The sequence below is a fragment of the Pan troglodytes genome, chromosome X, assembly GCF_028858775.2.
Source record: "Pan troglodytes isolate AG18354 chromosome X, NHGRI_mPanTro3-v2.0_pri, whole genome shotgun sequence".
Lineage (NCBI taxonomy): Eukaryota > Metazoa > Chordata > Mammalia > Primates > Hominidae > Pan > Pan troglodytes.
The window spans coordinates 135119532-135139459 of NC_072421.2; the positions used below are offsets into that span (position 1 = coordinate 135119532).

At 39.2% G+C, this 19928-nt stretch overlaps 1 non-coding gene across 1 annotated transcript; it reads right to left on the minus strand.

The window, feature by feature from the left end:
• Window positions 1–5329: 5329 nt before the first annotated feature.
• Window positions 5330–5433, minus strand: LOC112207157 (U6 spliceosomal RNA). Its single transcript, XR_002941624.1, has one exon. It is a non-coding gene; the product is annotated as a U6 spliceosomal RNA (small nuclear RNA).
• Between the last annotated feature and the right edge of the window lie 14495 nt (window positions 5434–19928).

A 19928-nucleotide genomic window follows, 5' to 3' on the forward strand; every position in this document is an offset into this window, starting at 1 on the left:
CTAGGCTTAGCACAATCTTGACTGACTGCAACATCTGCCTCCTGGGTTCAAGTGATTCTCCTGCCTCAGCCTCCCAAGTAGCTGGGACTACAAGAATGCACCACCACGCCCGGCTAAGTTTTGTATTTCTGGTAGAGATGGGGTTTCACCATGTTGCCCAGGCTGGTCTCGAACTCCTGAGCTCAGATGACCCTCCCACCTCAGCATCCCAAAGTGCTGGGATTACAGGTGTGAGTCACTGAACTCAGCCCAAAATATCTTAATTCTCCCATATTTTAGTTAAATGTTTACTAGGAAATTAAATCAAGATATATGAATGTTTTGGTTTATGCAAACTCAATGAACGATATTGCTATCATTTGATTTATATTTGTATTACAAGGATTTATAGAAAGTACTGTTGAGATTCTTAAATACCCATATTTATCTTACCTGAATTATACATAACTGTAAGTGTGTTAAAACACCTCAAGCACTAGAATTAATTTAAATGTCAGATTCTAATTGACAGGAATGATTTAGTGAAATTTCCTTATACTGCTTCCCCCCCCCCCCAGGGGAAGAAGTTTGACTTTATTCTGACCTTTATTTACCCTTGTTTCTTTAAAAAAAAAAAAGTTTAATGAGAAAGACTTGGTGTCAGTTAACAAAAAAATGACTTCAGATTTACATTCTTTTACCAATGGAATAAATGAACAAAGTTTGCAATTGAAAAGGCAGTTTACACCTTTTGTTGTTTGGGTTCATAGAAATCCTATTATGCTTCATGCATAGCTCTGAAGAATGTGCAAACAAGTATTAGATCAATGACATTTCTTTGTAATTTCTTTTATCAACATATTTAAAACTGAATATTCAAACCTTCATTCATATTTTAGATGCCTGTCTCATCAGTACACTTATACCTGAGTATATTTCATTGCTATAGGTGTTTGCAATTAAGCAGCCACTCCACTCACTGGTGGCTTGGAAATTAGTGTTTGAAATTATTGTGTGTTATCTACCATCAATGATGATAGCATTCAAAGGAATTCATAGAAAGATATTCCACAAAAGCAGTTTATTTTAGTTTGGGGAGTAAAAACACATGAAAGAGCTTTATCGAATGTGATCAGATCGCGTGAAAATAAAGTTGAGTTTCCAAAAATTTTCATAATCTAGAGGAAAGGTTTCTCCCAGACCTCTGAAATATATACTTACTTTCTGCCTAACTTCTCTTTCATTAGTCTTTTTGATTCTGAGGAAATGCCCTGAATATGTATTGACAGTTCATCCTTGACCATTTTAACCACAATCTTTCATGGTGTAGAAATCCTAGAACGCACTTTTACAAGTAGGTCTAAGACAATCAATCTGTTTAGAAGCTTGATCCCAAAATTTGTACAGATAAGGCATTTTAGACAAAATTATAGAATATTTTAAACTAAGCCCTAGGTGACAATATATGTTAATTTTTTTAAAGTTTCCTCTTTGAGTATAAACCGTATATATTATATATTAAATTAGACCAAAGTTGTGTAAACCTTAGGTTTTATTACAGTTCTTTTGCATTTCAAATTGATGTTTTCCTTTGAAATAGAAAACAAACTTCTGAGAAGTTTTCTAACAGACGTTTCTATTTTTCTCAACTCTAAAATTCCAGATTAATAAACTCTACTACTAATTGTAGTATATTTTATTGTGCAAAATGCAGTATAAACACATGATGTAAAGTAACAAAAAGCATAAGGCAACTTTAAAATATTTTTAAGGTAGTTATCGTTGGGTAAGAACAGGTGCTTTAAAGTCACATTAGCTTTCTCAGGAGTAAATACGTAAATAAAATATTGAGTTAGTTGATGAATAAGCTGAATTGAAAAAAGCTAAGATAAAATATATAAAATATATGTTTAAGTATTGCCGATAGGGTTATTTTAGTTAGAATGATTATACACATTCAATGTGAAACGATAAAATTATATTGCAACATAATTACATTTAACTATTTGTAGTTTTTTAACTCTGGGAAAGAAATTGCATTCCCAGCTGTTTCTCAACTCCTGTAATTTAAATAAGTAAACCTTTTGTTCTTGAAACTTACTTAGTTCCTTCTAATTCTGTTGATGGACATCCATTTCTACTGCCTTATTTTATGTTAATATCTAACAAAAGAATGCTGTTAGCCTCCTGCCAGTAAAAGCCCACCTCCTTTGTTGGAAGGGTAGAGAGGAGGGAGATTCTTTTTTAGCCTTTTACTTTACAGAAGACTTAAAACTTCCTCTCTCCACATCTAGTCAAGAAGAGCATTTCTACTTGAGCTAAAAATTCCTAGGAAAAGGCTATAGCCCCCAAGTGTGGAAGGTGGTTCTTAGCTGTCAATTCCCTTTTGTTATTCGCTCAAATGGAATTATGAAATGTTCGTGGCTTTGTAGGGCAGAACACATTTCTCCCGAGCAAATGCAAATGCATTAGGTGTGCCCAGGTAATTTGAAGTGCTCATGCTGGCAGCTTTTCTGCATGAGTAAAGCTGTTTAATTAATGCATTTTCCCCTTCCTTCTGATTAGTTGATTCTGATTTTCTTTGAATAAATTAAACTCTCTGTAATATGCTTCCTATAGCTTCTTGGGCTACCCAAGCCCTGATACCTCCCACCAGGAGGGCAGATGCAAAGAAATGAAATGATTCCTCTGCATATTTCTCACAGAGATTTTTCTCCTGTACAAAAGACTGATTTTCCTTGTAATATAGCTCAGGCGAGTGATGTGTTTAAAGAAGATCTTTGAGTTTCTGTTGATGTTGCTCATTGGTAATTGTCCTTCCAACTTGAATTATGGAAATGGGTATTGGATCCATTTAGTTTTGCTTTATTGAGATTTGGGGAGTAAACATTCAGCGAGGTTGGACAGAAGTGGCATAAACACCTTCCCTAATAATAGTGCTCATGTTAACTGCCACTGCTTACTACAAGTGCCAGCATCTACAGATGGCATGGGAAGTTAACATTTTTCCCAGGGTTTCTAAAGGAAACCTTTGATTTGTGAAAAGAATTTCTTTGCATCAAAAAGGCAGAGTAGTGTAGTAGAAAGAAGGCTGGGATTGGAGTCAGGAAGAACTGTGTTTAAGCTCTAACTTTGCCACTAGCCAGTTTCTGTAAAGTCAAGATCTTGTAGCAGTCTCTTAAGTGGGACCCTTCCAGCCTGTATAGCCTCATTATTTTCACACACGAGGCATCTTAACAAGGGTTGAGATAAGGTCCCAAACTCTTGTCCCATTTTAAGTTTTGGCTTCCAGACCAAAACAGAAATCCCTAAACATAATTTTCTTGTTCCTCTCCAACCTTCACAACCTGGTCTCATTCCACTTGGACACACTGCAGAGGTAATGCAATCATGTTCATGAGAAAATTATTATTATTATTATTATTATTATTATTATTATTATTTTGAGACGGAGTCTCGCTCTGTCGCCCAGGCTGGAGTGCAGTGGCGCAATCTTGGCTCACTGCAAGCTCCGCCTCCCGGGTTCACGCCATTCTCCTGCCTCAGCCTCTCGAGTAGCTGGGACTACAGGCACCCGCCACCAAGCCCAGCTAATTTTTTGTATTTTTTAGTAGAGACGGGGTTTCACCATGTTAGCCAGGATGGTCTTGATCTCCTGACCTCGTGATCCACCTGCCTCGGCCTCCCAAAGTGCTGGGATTACAGGCGTGAGCCACCATGCCCTGCCGAGAAAATTATTATTATATTGTTTTGAGACAAGGTCTTGCTGTGTCATCCAGGCTGGAGTGCAGTGGCACAATCGTGACTCACTGCAGCCTCTAACTCCTGGCCTCAAATGATCCCTCCACCTCAACCTCCCAAATAACTGGAACTACAGGCGTGCACCACCATGTCCAGCTATTTTTGTTGTTGTTATTTTTTTTGTGGAGACAAGGTTTTTCTATGTTGCCCAGTCTGATCTTGAACCCCTGGCATCAAGCGATCCTCCTTTCTCAGCCTCCCAAAGTGTTGGGACTACAGATGTGAACTACCACACCCAGCCTCATGAGAACATTATTAATGAACATAATGACAATAGTCACAAGATCACTGCCGTAGTTGGTATTTTGTAGCCCTTTCCTTTTAAACATTTGAGAGTTCTCAGCAGCATTTTTGATTGATTTTTATATATTTATGTATTTAACAGAGCTACACTGACTTCATTTTTTTTTTTTTTTTTTGAGACGGAATCTCGCTCTGTCACCCAGGCTGGAGTGCAGTAGCGTGATCTTGGCTCACTGCAACCTCTGCCTCCCGGGTTCAAGCAATTCTCCTGTCTCAGCCTCCTGAGTAGCTGGGATTAACAGGCACATGCCACCATGCCAGGCTAATTTTTGTATTTTTAGTAGAGATGGAGTTTTTCCATGTTGGCCAGGCGGGTCTCAAACTCCTGACCTCAGGTGATGCCACCTTGGCCTCCCAAAGTGCTGGGATTACAGGCGTGAGCCACCACGCCTAGTTGACTTCAAACTTTTTAAGACTCTGGTCAATGAACATTTCTTGCTTCTGAGGCCCTTTCAGGGTTTCCTTCAGCTCAAAATACTCAGCATGCCAAGGCACCATATTTGGGATATCATGTTTTGAGCCCTGACAAAAACAAATGCCAATGCTACTCTTACAGTAACCTTCTCTATTTTTTATTCATGTCTCACCTGTCTCCATTGTTCACTTAATAAACCCAGTACCTCTAGCTTAGGGCTAATTGACATGGCTGATCAGTAGAAATTGGTATAGAGCCCACTTAATACTCCAGAAGTGTTCTTAGAGAAGTTCTGTATGATTAAGAACTGGTCAAGAGGGGAACAATACTTTTACACTGATCATTATAATTACGTTCAAATCCTTCATGAATGGGTTTTCTTGACATCTCTTACTACTCAAAGTAGTTAATGAGCTAGATGTAGTAGTATTTAAAGTAGACTTGTTTGATTAAGTGGACAACCCACTCAATGTATTTTTTTTTCTTTTTCTTTCTAAAAAATATAAAATGCAGGCCGGGCACAGTGGCTCATGCCTGTAATCCCTGCACTTTGGGAGACCGAGTCGGGTGGATCACCTGACATCAGGAGTTCGAGACCAGCCTGACCAATATGGTGAAACCCCATCTGCACTAAAAGTACAAAAATTAGCTGGGCATGGTGGTGGGTGCCTGTAATCCCAGCTACTTGGGAGGCTGAGGCAGGATATCAGTTGAATTGGGGAGACAGAGGTTGCAATGAGCCAAGATTGTGCCACTGCACCCCAGCCTGGGAGACAGAGCCAGACTCTGTCTCAAAAAAAATTTTTTTTATATATATATATATACATATATATATATATATAATGCTCCATGAATTTGTGTGTCATCCTTGACCAGGGACAATGCTAATCTCCGTATCATTCCAATTTTAGTATATGTGTTGCCAAAGTAAGCACTTAATATGTTATATATATATTTTTTTGACATGTGGATCCAGCTGTTTTGTTTTTACATTTTTCATTTTGAAGTAATTTCAAACTTACAGGAAAGTTGCAGGAAAAGTAAAAAGACCTCTTATATAGTTTTCACTCAGATTCCCCAATTATTTACATTTGCTTTATAATCTCTTTAAATATATATTTATATATAATATATGTAATTAATATTTCTATATATTATATATAATTAATATTTATATATGTAATTAATATTTCTATATAGTATATAATTAATATTTATATATACATAATGCATTCTCCTCTTCCTTCTGATTAGTTGATTCTAATTTTCTTTGAATAAATTAAACTCTCTGTAATATGTTTTTTAAAATAATTCTTTTTAAGTAAACATATTAGTATTTTTCTGAATTAATGGAAAGTTGCAGGCATGATGCTCGCTGCCCCTAAATATTTCAGTGTGTATTTTCTACAAGATAAGGGTACTTTCATATATAGTCACAGTACTGCCATCAAAATCAGGAAATTAACATTTATGCAATACCATCTAATCCACAGATCCCATTCGAATTTCACCAATGGTTCAATAATGTTCTTTATAGCAATCAATTAGTCAATAAATAAAATATATTTTTTAATCTGGTCCAGAATCCCTCCAGGATCATGTGTCACATTTAACTGTTTTGTTTCTTTAGTTTTCTTCAATCTGGAACTAGTTCCTCAGTTATTCCTTGTCTTCCATGACATAGATATTTTTAGAGCACAGTTATTTTGTATAAAGTCTCTAGGTTTATATTCATCTGATATTCCTTATGAGTAGATTCAGTAATGTATTTTTGGCAAGAATATCACAGAACTGAGATTGTGGTTTTGTCAATTTATCATATCAGGGGACACTTCGAGGTGTCCCATTACTGTTGATCTTAATTTTAATTGCTGGTTAAGTGGCATCTACCAGATTTTCCCACTGAAAAGTTTTTATTTTCCCTTTGTAATAAACAAGCATTTTGAGAGAAAATATATTGAGACTATGTAAATATCCTTTTCCAATGGCAATTTTCTAATATTATATTTTTGTACATTTATTAGTCAGCATCCTACTGTATGGAAGAATTTTTCTTGCCTATCATCTGTCTGTCTGTCTATGTATCTATCTATCTATCTGTCTGTCTATCTATCAAAACATAGTCCTATGAATTGCTATTTTATAAAATTGGTGCAGAAATAATGTTTTAGCAACTTTCTGGATATCTTTAATCTAGTCAAGTTGACACCTAAAATAAACCATCACAGACAATATATCCAACTGCCTAAAGAACAGTATAATAGTATAAAAATGTTTATGGAATGTTTTCTATTTTGCAAGCATTTTCTCCCTAATACTTCACATGTATTATCTCATTTCATTCCTCCCAACAGCTCTTTGAGATAGTTACTATTACTTTCTTGCTTTACAGCTCAGGATATTGAGGCAGAGAAGTTAGGCAACTTGCCCATGGTCACACAGTTGGTCTCACTGGCACCTTGATAACAGAGACTAGGCCTTTGACTACTACACTCTGCTGACAACTCGAGATATCCCAAACTTAATCATCTTCCCCTACAAGCCAGCACCCCTTCCAGTCTTCCAGATCTCAGAGAGAATGATGCTAGTAACCATCTAGTTATTCAAGTTGAAACCTAATTATCATACTTGATTCCTTTCTAGCCTTTCATGAGAACTTGTACTTCTCCCAGCATAGTACTTCCTATTTGCATTGTAATTGTTAATTTTCTTGTATCCTTCTTTATCCTTGAGAAAAGTGGTGGTGTGATGTTCATAGTTGTATCCATAGTACCTAATATCCAGATGCTAGTACCTAGCACAGGACCTGGCACACATTCAGTACCTATTTGTTGAATCAATGAATGAATGAATGAATTGGTAGAATTAAGCCTTTTATAAGTGAGCAGTTAGAATAGAAAAATGAAGTGACTTACTCAAAGTTATACAATCAGGAGTGGCATATTTACCATAAAGCAAATGAGGCTTAAGTTTCAGGGCCCATCACATAGATGGCCCCTCCCAAAGTCCTAGGATGGGCCTTTGGAATGTGTTCATTTTGTCTTGTTTTTGCAAAATTTGCAAATGGTTAAGGCCATTGTCTCTTTCCATTTAGACTTCTTCATCACCCTCCTCCTTCTTGTTGAATGGCATCTGAGTGGCTGCAGGAATTTTGGGGATCAGGCTAAGGGGAATTTGAAATGGGGATACATTTAGCTAAAGTTTAGTGGAATATATCTATGTTATTTGCGGTCACCTAGGGGTATAATTATGTTATTGTTACCTGCCAAGGATAGGAATGGCTGGCAGAAATTCTCTACCACTCACTGTGCCATTTCACCTGGTACATGTCATGGAATTGCTGGCCTAGAGCTTATATCCTGATATGAATGTGTCCCTTGGTACTCATCATTGGAAGTATGTGAGTAATAGAGGAGAAACAAAGTTGAAATGTACAGAACCAGAAGCTGATCTGTGGAGAATTCTTCTCAATATTGCAGGTTATATATGAAAGATACTTGATAATGTTCTTCTTATTTTCATAAAGAATTATGTGATATTAATAATAAAGAACTTTGATGTTGAAAATACTTTTCTAAACTGTCATTAATAATAATAAAAATTTGATTAATGATGCTAGAGGAAAGATTGATTTATCTTTCTATTTTCTCTATGGAGATGTCTATTGTAAAATTATTGTTATAGGAAGAGATAATCGAAGAATATGCAGCTTAAAAAGAAAGAAAAATGAGCCCATCACGGTGGCACACACCTGTAAACCCAGCACTTTGGGAGGCCAAGGCGGGCAGGTCACTTGAGGCCAGGAGTACAAGACCAGCCTGGCCAACATGGTAAACATGGTAAAGCCCTGTCTCTTCAAAAAAATACAAAAATTAGCTGGGTACAGTGGTGCATGCCTGTAGTCCCAGCTACTTGAGAGGCTGAGGCAGGAGAACTGCTTGAGCCCAGGAGGCGGAGGTTGCAGTGAGCTGAGATCACGCCACTGCACTCTAGCCTGGGTTACAAGAGTAAAACTCTGTCTCAAAAAAAGAAAAAGAAAAAGAAAAATGTTGTAGATATGTGTGAAGCAGTTAATTAATATAAATATTATGTGATTTTAATGGATTTTCTAATGTTTGTGGTATTTCAGCTTTTGAAAATATGTACTTTGTTGTGTTTTCTAAATTCTAGGTAAATATTCATTTTGTTACTGAATTCTGTTTTTACATTTTTGGTATCATTTTTCTTAGTGACAGCCCTACAAATTGCATATGATTTTTGGGAGGTGGGCTGGTCAATTACAAAAAACAACAAATTTAAAGGTTAAAACTACTGGAATTTTAGGCAGAATAAAAAGTCCAGGAAACCTGGATCCAATATGACAAGGCATGCAGTAAGTGCTCTATAAATGTTTGTTGAGTGAGTGAATTAATGAATGAGTAAAGAAAGCATCTTTTTAAATTTTATAAAATTTATATGAGATTTATATATATTATTATTATTTGTTTAAAGACAGAGTCTCGCTCTGTTGCCCAGGCTGGAGTGCAGTTGCTCAATCTTGGCTCACTGCAACCTCTGGTCTCAAGCAATCCTCCTGCCTCAGCCACCCGAGTAGCTGGTATTACAGGCACGCACCACCAAACCCGGCTAATTTTTGTATTTTTAGTACAGATGGGGTTTTGCCATATTGTACAGGCTGGTCTCGAACTCTTGGCCTCAAGAGATCCATCTGCCTTTGCCTCCCAAAGTGCTGGGATTACAGGCGTGAGCCACCATGCCTGGCAAGAAAGCACCTTTTTACACAGGCTTCTTGGGCATGGAAGGCACTCGGGGAAATACCAGTTGGTTTGCATTTGGGTCAGGGTGGTGGCAACTAGGGGGAAAGAGGTTCCACCTGAGGTCTCTGATGAGTAGGGACCTGTGCTGAAGTAGAAGTTATCACCTCTTCTCCACCTTGTGAAGAGGCTGAGGACATGCCAGTTGGAGTTAGGTGGAAAGTGGTCAGTGGTTTGCAAGGACATGACAGGGAGGTAATCTATATTCTGGACTCATTCCCTCATCCCGGATATTTTCTCTACCTTTGGTAATGAGGTTTTTAGCAACAAAACGTGGGGCTGGCACATATCTCCCTTGTTATAGATGTATTACCATATGACTCTTTCCAAATAGTAAATCGCATTAAAAGGACATGCATTTCTACTTACTTGTAGTCACAGCAGAGAAAAATAAAAGCCAAAAGTGTGTTACTCTAAGATCACAGAATCATGAAAAAAGATAGTGATAATTTGGAAAATGGAAATCATAAATCATTGTGTTTTTTTTTTCTTTGTAATTAAACCACGCTTCTTTTTCTTTTCCTTTCTTTTTTTTTTTTTTCTTTGAGATGGAATCTCGCTCTGTCGCCCAGGCTGGAGTGCAGTGACGCGATCTCAGCTCACTGCAACCTCTGCCTCCCAGATTCAAGCAATTCTCCTGCCTCAGCCTCTCGAATAGCCGGGATTACAGGCATGCGCCACCACGCCCGGCTAAGTATTTTTTTAGTAGAGAAGGGGTTTCTCCATGTTGGTCAGGCTGGTCTCAAACTCCTGACCTCAGGTGATCCACCCGCTTCGGCCTCCCAAAGTGTGGGATTACAGGCATGAGCCACCGCGCCCGGCCCCAAAAGCCACCATGCCCGGCCCTAAACCACACTTCTTATAATATTGAGAACAAATCATAATTTGATTTGGGCTTTGATCTTTTCAAAGACAGTCATGTTTGCTTCTACTTTTTCACGTGGATTGTTTAAAGTCCTCAAGGGGAAAACAAGCAAAAAAATAGGCAAAAATCTTGCATCTTTATTTTCAATCATTTTGTTTATTTTTCAAAGATTGATAAATGTAAAATGTAAAAGTACTCCACAAACACTCAGTCCCCAGATACGCTGAAAGAAAAGAGAATGTTGTTTTCCATGGTAGGTAAAGTAGAAGGTTTTACAGTATATGTTTCACTAACTTATTATGATTTTTGCATAAAATGAATCCACGTAATCATCACATTGTATTTTCCAATTTAATACTGAGTTATCAGTCACTGGGCATTTTTTAAATGGCAAAAATGCTTTATTGGAATAATTGGAATAAATATAATGAACACAGGTATCTCCCTTTTACATTCAAAATATAAGTAAAAGGATGATATAAAATATTCAGGACAATTTTGATAACAAGAAAACCACCCATAATCTCCACAACCTATTAATAATATTTTAAATTTTGGTTAGTATCATTGAAGACTACTTATGCATATGCATATTTTTCCACATGATTGCAACCATTAGGTAAATAATATCTATTTATTTATTTATTTTTATTTTTATTTTTTTTTTGAGATGGAGTCTTGCTCTGTCACCCAGGCTGGAGTGCAGTGGCATGATCTAGGCTCACTGCAAGCTCCGCCTCCCGGGATCACGCCATTCTCCTGCCTCAGCCTCCTAAGTAGCTGGGACTACAGGCGCCCACCACCATGCCCGGCTAATTATTTGTATTTTAGTAGAGACGGGGTTTCACTGTGTTAGACAGGATGGTCTCGATCTCCTGACCTTGTGATCTGCCCGCCTCGGCCTCCCAAAGTGCTGGGATTACAGGCGTGAGCCACCGCGCCTGGCCCGGTAAATAATATTTTATAGTCTGAATTTTTCTGTTGCATTCTGTCTTAAACATACGTGCTCCCATGTTTCTGCACAGTCTTCAAAATGATCATGTTAATGGCTGGATAACAACACAGTGAGCAGATGTGTGCTCCTTTATTAAGCCATTCTCCTATGGTGGTGTGTGGTAGGTAATGCAAGCTATCATGATGGTATGTCCCCTTCTGGAAGGTGGAGGAGAGGAGGGTGGGAAAGAAAGAATGGAACATACTGAGAAAAATATTATTACTTTAAGATTTGAATTGATTTCCCCCGGTTATAAAAGTAGTACATGGTAATTATGGGAAAACCAGGTAATCTCAGGGTATATAAATTTTAAAAATTTAAAAAACCAACTATAATGTGTCTACTTGGTGGTCATTCTATCCCCAACAGTAAGTATAGCCGAATCTTGATGATTTCAAGAGCTAATAAACTTTTGGATCATCATTTAATACTGTTTCTCCAGATTTTTCCACTTCTCAGCAAGTTTACATGCTGCAGGAGGGGAAAACAAAAATTATCTTGTCACTTTTTAGACATATTTCATTTGGACTGTAAACAGTGTCACCAGTCTTATCTTTGGTGTTTGGAATGGGGTTTGAATATTTCCCAAAATTAAACCATCCCAAAAGCATGATAATTGCTAGCTATTGAGATAAATTAAAACAAAAAACAAAACAAAACAAAACAAACAAAAAACAGAAAGCTGTAACAATTATTGGGGAGTAGAGTGGTTAATTCCAAAAGAAAAACCTTTTTAAAGGTTAAAATTACTGCAAGTATATATGGAATACGAGTGCAGCTTCGCAAGGGGACTCTGTTCAAGAGGACAGCTCTCTTAGATGGGTGGGTTGTGGTATATTTGCTAAATAGCTGCAGTTAGTTCCTTATGAGCAAAACTTATCCTTCAGCTTTTCAATGAAAGTACCCTTTTAAGGGTGGGTAGACAATTTTAGGAACTGTTGGCATTTTGGGTGGAACAATTATTCATTGTGTGGGGCTATCCTGCTCATTGCATGGTGTGATGGTTAATGTTGAGTGTCAGCGTGATCTGAATGAAGGATGCAAAGTATTGTTTCTGGGTGTGTCTGTTAGGGTGCTGCCAAAGGAGATTAACATTTGAGTCAGTGGATTGGGAGAGGCAAACCCACCCTCAATCTGGGTGGGCACAATCCCCTCCCCTGCCAGCGCGGCTAAAAAAGCAGACAGTAGAAGGTGGAATGAGCAGACTTGCAAGTCTTCTGGCCTTCACCTTTCTCTTGTGGTGCTGGATCCTTCCTGCTCTCGAACATCGCACTCCATATTCTTCAGCTTTTGGACTCTTGGACTTACACCAGTGGTTTGCCAGGGGCTCTCGGGCCTTCAGCCACAGACTGAAGGCTTCACTTCCCTACTTTTGAGATTTTGGGACTCGGACTAGCTTCCTTGCTTCTCAGCTTGCAGACGGTCTATTGTGGCACCTCATCTTGTGATTGTGTGAGTCAATACTTCTTAATAAACTCCCTTTCATATATACATCTATCCTATTAGTTCTGTGCCTTTAGAGAACCCTGACTAATATACATGGCATTTAGCACTGGCCCTGCCCACTAAGTGTCCCTCCTTCTGACAAAAAAAAAAAAAAAAAAAAAAGCCTTATGTCCATTTCTACAAGGCCCTTGGGGTTAAAGTGGGATCAACTTTGGTTAAGGACCACAGATTTGGTTTCTAAAGTACTAGCCCCTACTTTGAGGAATGGGCTCAGGAATTATGATCACTAGGGTAGGAATCTGAAAATATATATTTTTTTCAATTAAAAACATTTTTTTAGAGATGAGGGTCCTGCTGTGTTATCCCTGCTGGCCTCAAACTCCTGGGCTCAAGTGATCCTCCCAAAAGCTTCCTGAATTGTTGGAATTTCAGGCATGAGCCACTGGGCCCAGCTGAAAATCTTTTTAGTAAGCTCTTCCAGTGATGCTAATGTAGCCAGTCCTCAGAGAGGCTTTGAGGAATCAGAGGCTTACAGCAATAAATGACTCCCTGCTCCCTCCCCAAAACCTCATTCATCCACCCTCTGCCCTCCTTCTCTATAATGCTCTAAAACCTCATCCTTGCTTTACAAAAAAAAAAAAAAAAAAAAAAAAAAAATTTCCCCAGCTCCTGGAGAAAGGGGAAAGATTGTTTTGTTATATGCCCATCGGGGAGGGAACACTGTACATTCAACTTGCCAGTATAACACAGTGTTTATATTTCCACTTTCACAGATGAGAAAACTGAGGCTCAGAGTGGGCTGCTAATACTAATAGCCAGCTACTATGTACTATGTATCTGCATGTGCTTGATTCCTGACAACAGTTTTGTGAGATATGTACTCCTAATGTGTCCGTTTTACAGATGAGAAAACTGAGACTCGAAGAGTCTTGCAGAAAGTTATGCAGCCTGTAAGAGCAGCTGGTGGAGCTAGAATTCAAGTCTGGGCCTTCTCATCTCAGATCCTAAATTTGTTTCTGGGGCCCAGCACTGCCTCTGTGTCAGGGGGATACAGACCCTACCTGCTTTCTAAATGACCCCTTCAGGAAGTTGGAGGCTGAGCTGAAAAATCAGGCCCAGGCAGGATTGGAATATTTGAATAGCAGTAATAAAAATTTGGTAGGAAATGAAGACAACTGGCTGCTAGTTTCATTAAACATGCCCCCAGAACACAGGCTAAACTGAGATAGTTAATCAAAGACAACTGTAAATCTCAGACTGTGTTTTTCACAGCATTCAGAGATCCAAAGAAACAGCATGAAAATTATGGGAGCTATAATTCTAAATTGTTTGAGGCAAGAGAACATAGGGTGGACTATTTTGAATACAAGCTCTGTAGTTGAACCTCTTGCCTTATTATTCTTTAAGCCAGGGATTCTTAACTTGAGATCCATCCACTTCCAAAGGATCCATGGATAAAATTTAGGGGTTCTTGAAAAGTGTAGGCAAGAGACCACCATAATATTAGCAGTGCCTAGGACTTTGACACCAGTGAAAACCACAGATATTTTCATATCATATTAAGGGTGTTAAAGACACCTAAATATTATTTTGCTCATCACTACTTAGAAACTATGGTTGTTATTACACCTGCTTTTAGGTCTTTAATTATCATTATTTTTTGTTTTTTAATTTTTATTCTTTGAGATGGAGTCTCATTCTGTCACCCAGGCTGGAGTGCAGTGGTGTGATCTTGGCTCACTGCAACCTCTGCCTCCCGGGTTCAAGTACTTCTCCTGCCTTAGCCTCCTGAGTACCTGGGATTATAGGTGCGTGCCACCATGCTCGGCTAGTTTTTGTATTTTTAGTAGAGATGGGGTTTCACCATGTTGGTCAGGTTGCTCTTGAACTCCTGACCTCATGGTCCACCCGCCTTGGCCTCCCAAAGTGCTGGGATTACAAGCGTGAGCCACGATGCCCCACCATAATTATCATTATTATTTAATGTGTTACAAAAGAAGCACACATATTACTATATCATAAAGTTGATTTTTAAAATAATTTTGATAAACTTTTCCATATAATCAGTTTCCTTCATAATTCTATGTGTGTTACTGTATTCATTTATAAAGATTATTCTGAGAAGAGGTCTGCTATAGTCTGAATGTTTGTATCCTCCCCAAATTCATATTGAAACCTAATGCCCAATGCACTAGCATTAACACGTGAGGTTTTTAGGAGGTGTTCAGGTCGTGAGGGCAGAGCCCTCATGGATGGGATTAGTGGCCTTATAAAAGAGGCCCCAGAGAGCTTGTTTGCCCCTTCTGCCATGTGAGGACACAGCTAGAAGACACCATCTATGGAGCAGAGTGAACCCTCACCAGGCACCAAATCTGCTGGTGCCTTCCTTGTTCTTGACTTCTTAGCCTCCAGAACTGTAAGCAATAAATTTCTGTTGTTTATAAGTTAACTGCCAGGGCATGGTGGCTCACGTCCATAATCCCAGCACCTTGGGAGGCTAAGGTGGGAGTATCACTTGAGCCTAGCAGTTAAAGACCAGCCTAGGCAACACAGTGAGACCCCATCTATAGAGAAAGAAAATTACAAAATTAACCAGGTGTGGTGGCATGTACCTGTGGTCCCAGCTACTCAGGGGGAGGCTGAGATGGGAAGATCATTTGAGCCAGGGGGGTCGAGGTTACAGTGAGCCGTGATCGCACCAGTGCACCACTCCAGCCTGGGTGACAGAGCAAGACCTTGTCTCAAGAAAAAAAATATTACCCAATCTAAGATATTTTGTTATAGCAGCCCCAGTGGACTAAAACAGGGTCAATGTACTTCATCAGAAGGCCAATGAGGCTATGGCAAAAAAAATCACAACAAAACAAATAAATGGGAATTCAATTGACCTAATGAAAAGAATATTTTATCTATACATATTTCTTTTAGCTCATGGATGCCCTCATTTCTTCTCCTTCACTCAGGTTAGATCCCTGGAGATAAGAAGTGATGGCAGGGGCTGAGCAAAGGAGCGGATACAGTTCTTAGGAGGACAAGGACTTAGTTCTTATTTGCAGCACTCACTCACTCACTCACCGATGACTGAGCAGCTCAAGGATACAGTCTGCTGCTAAATCAGGTACTTCAGGGTGGAGAGAAAAAATTGAGGGCCTGGGACCTGGTGCTCTAAAAGCTTATAAGTTAACCCAGAGAAAGAACAGTACATTTCTGCATAGTATTATGTCAGTAGGGTAGAGAGGTAGAAGGGCAGTGTGGAATGATCATGGACATTAGGGGTCAAATTGTCCTGAATCTCAGCAAATCCACTGTCTAGCTGTAGAAGTTTGGGCAAGCTTTGCTCAGCCTCAGTGTCTGCATCTGTAAAATGAGGCTGACATCACCTAAATTAGATGATTTTCATGAGGATTAAGAAAGATGATGTTGCTAACGTGCCTGCCACATAGTAGGTACTCAATGAAAGATACCAATTATTATTATATACAGAATCTACGAATGCTCAAATAACCTCAAGACAAACTTGATGGTGGTTAATACATTGGTGTGAAGACTGACATGTTCAGTCTTTCAATAAGTGATAGCTTTCTTTTTCAAAGTTTGGGCCGGCTGCTCTATCAGGAGGTTGACAATATGAGTTTTTTATTTCTTTGTTTTGTTTTGTGAACCTCTGAATATGCCTTTTCTTTTTAGCTGTTTCTACATTTCTACTTTCTGGAATACATTGAGTTGCAGGTGGCCCAAAGAAAAAAGTATTGTCTAACATTCTTTAGGTCGTTAGTAATGGCCACCTAAAACAATTTAACTGTGAATCTTACAACTTTTTTCCCTCCCTAATTACATTTGGAGAAGAAGGCATACAACTCTTGTATATTTGAATGCTGTAAACACTGTTAATTTCTGCAGCTTAGGTAAATGCATTCTGCAGCAAATGGTCTCGGAGCAGTCATGACGACATTTGTTGTTTACTCTTCATGAGGCACCAGCCTAAGATTTTTAGAACTTCTGATCATTCCGCAGTTACGTGTCTATCTGAAGTTACCTGACTTTCATCCCATCAAAGGATATACAGAAGGTGTACTCATCTCTGACAGGGATGTGTTTAGAAGCAGATGCTAGGTGGTAGTCAAAGACATTGGAATGGGGACCCTTTGATCCTGTTCCAAAAGGGGACTCAAGGAAAAGTCCCAATTGTTAATAGGAACAGAGTATATGAGTGCTCCTGAGCCCCTTGAGTCTATGTTTTAATTTGAGGATTTAAGCCTCTGGAGATTGATATGGTAATATCCTGAAAAGAGAAGATGAAATTAGGCAAGTTCTGCTCCCATAAGATATAGGCTCTTCAGAGTCAATGTCAAAAGAAGAGTTATGGAAAAACAATTTGTCCCTCCAGCACAGTGGAACGAAGATGAAATTATACCTGAATATTAGGTCAATGGTCAACTTCTCAAAGGAGAAATGGGGCCTGCTGTAAGTGGTGACAAAAGCAGATGGAATGAACTTCCAAGAAGAGGACCTCGAAAAGGCTAAAATGCTGTTTCCCAAAGAATGTAATGAAAACATGAAAAATTACATTCCTAAGGAAACCACCAAAAACATGGAAAGACCCTAGACTGGAAAACATGGAATAACCTCTTATCTTGTTCTTATCTTGACTTTATTTGCTGTCTGCTTAGAGTAAAATGAGAATGATGGAGATGGAGAGAAGGAGATACATAGACATCTCAAACAGTTATTGATAAAGAGAACAGTTATGTTAATTGGTGGGCAAGGAATATATTTATACGTGTGTGTGTGTGTGTGTGTGTGTGTGTGTATATATATATATATTTTTTTTTTTTTTGAGACGGAGTCTTGCTCTGTCACCCAGGCTAGAGTGCAATGGCGTGATCTTGGCTCACTGCAACCTCTGCCTCCCAGGTTCAAGTGATTCTCCTGTCTCAGCCTCCCCCAGTAGCTGGAACTACAGGTGTGTGCCACCATGCCCAGCTAATTTTTTTGTATTTTTAGTAGAGATGGGGTTTCACCATGTTAGCCAAGCTGGTCTCGAACTCCTGATCTCAAATGATCCACCCACCTCAGCCTCCCAAAGTGTGGGATTACAGGCATGAGCCACTGCGCCCAGCCACATGTGTATACATATATGTGTGTGTGTGTGTGTGTGTGTATATATATATATATATATATATATATATATATATATGACAAGATACATCACCTTGATGGGCAGCTTTAAATAGTACAACTTCTAATCTTTCCAACAATAAGTTTTAGCAGCTTCTAATCTTGTCTCCAATAGAGGGGTCATGGCAAACCACAATCTGATTGCGAGGAAGGAATATGCCATGGCTCAAAAAATGTGCTTAGCAAAATCAGACAAGTCTATCACTGTGTGAACAAGCAGGGGAGATCTGATGCTTATTTTATTTAGCACTGGAAAGACCTTTACTTTAGAGTGATAGCTTACTCTTATATAATGCTCTTTAGTTCAGAAAGCCCCTTTATTTCTGTTATCTGATTTAGTCTGGACTGTATCCCAGTAAGGACAATTATTATCTGAATTGATAATAATTCGGATGAGGAAACTGAAGCTCAGAAATTTTAAATAGCTTGCCAAAGTTCCCATGGGTAGGAAGAGACAGAGCTGGCACTAGAACCCAGGCCTTCAAATTCCCAGACCAAGCCCGATTTGTCACATAATGCCTCACCATACAGGTTCTAGGATCAACATGAGCAGTATGGAGAGAGGCCAATGGACTAGGCACCAGGATGAAAATAAAGCAACAAAATATGGCTAGGGGCATGAGGACTATTAAGCCAAGAGAAGAAAAACACAGGGAGTTAACTCTTTAGTGGCTTTAGTAATGAAAAGTGAATATTAAGAGAGTCTACTTCATTTTGAGTAATGATGCACTCAAAGGCTATGGATTGGAATTGCAAAAAAAAAAAAAAAAAAAAAAAACAAAAAGAAAAGAAAAGAAAAAAAGAAAACAAAACACGCAACCACGTTTGGTATTCATAAAGTAGTTCCGGACAGGGAGCAGTGTTCAACACTGAGGAAGGTACCAAAAGGACTTGTGGAAACTTCTTTAGAAGCTTTCAAGACCAGCAGGATGTGTAGTTCATGAACACATGCATCCCATAGGGAGAAAGGCGCTCATTGAAGTTTTCAGCATCTGTCAAACAACTGGGCCATCTGGGAAACATGTCTCTTGTCCCACTAGAATTTTCCTTCTCTTTCCAATTCTGTGATTTTAGTAAAGAGGCTGAGGTGGCAATGTGCTGCTGTAGTTCCCAGCTCAACACTAGAGTCCAGGGTGAGAGTGGGACTTTGGGGCTGACAAGAAGCCCTTAGTGGAGGTAAAAAGGGAATTCCAGGCAGTGTTTGTCCTGGAAAGGGGGGAAATTGACACCTTCTATATTCTCCCCTTACACTTCGCTAGAGGGGGAAATTGGCTGGGAAAGGCTGGCCCTTCAGGGTTTTTTTGTTTGTTTGTTTGTTTGTTTGTTTTTTTCTGTATACCTGCCAAGAGAGAAATCACCTGAAAGTGAAAGGAAGCAGCTCACAGCCTGTGAAATTCTGTGATTCCTGGGGCCAGGTGGAACATTCTTTCCTCTAGTCTCATTATGTAAATCTTCATCTGCGAAGTGGGCGCATACATTCTTCTTGTGCAGAGGCACCTGCAGCTTTAATTAGTTTCTCAAATTTGATTGGGTTTGAGAATCAAAAGTTGTATTTTGAAAAGCACAATAAGGTTTGTATAACTAATCACTAAGGAGAAGCAGATAAGAAGTGAGAAAAACAGTAATCCAGGAAACTACAAAATGGCAGAAAGCTGGGGAAATTCCCACACCTGCTCCCCACTTACTTTCTTTCTTTTTTTTTTTTTTTTTTTGAGAGAAGTCTCGCTCTTATCCCCCAAGTTTGAGTGCAATGGCTGGATCTCGGCTCACTGCAACCTCCGCCTCCCAGGTTCAAATGATTCTCCTGCCTCTGCCTCCCAAGTAGCAGGGATTAAGTCGCCTGCCAACACGCCTGGATAATTTTTTTATATTTTAGTAGAGACGGGGTTTCACCATGTTGGCCAGGCTGGTCTCGAATTCCTGACCTCAGGTGATCCGCCCGCCTCGGCCTCCCAAAGTGCTGGGATTACAGGCGTGAGCCACTGTGCCTGGCCACCTGCTCCCCGCTTTCTTACAGGACATCCATAAGGCCCGAAACCCCTCTTAATCTCCATCCCTCTTCTCTAGCTCCCCACACTTCTCCAGCAGCATTAGCCTCTGTGACTTTTCAATTTTGTATGTTCTTATTCCAGT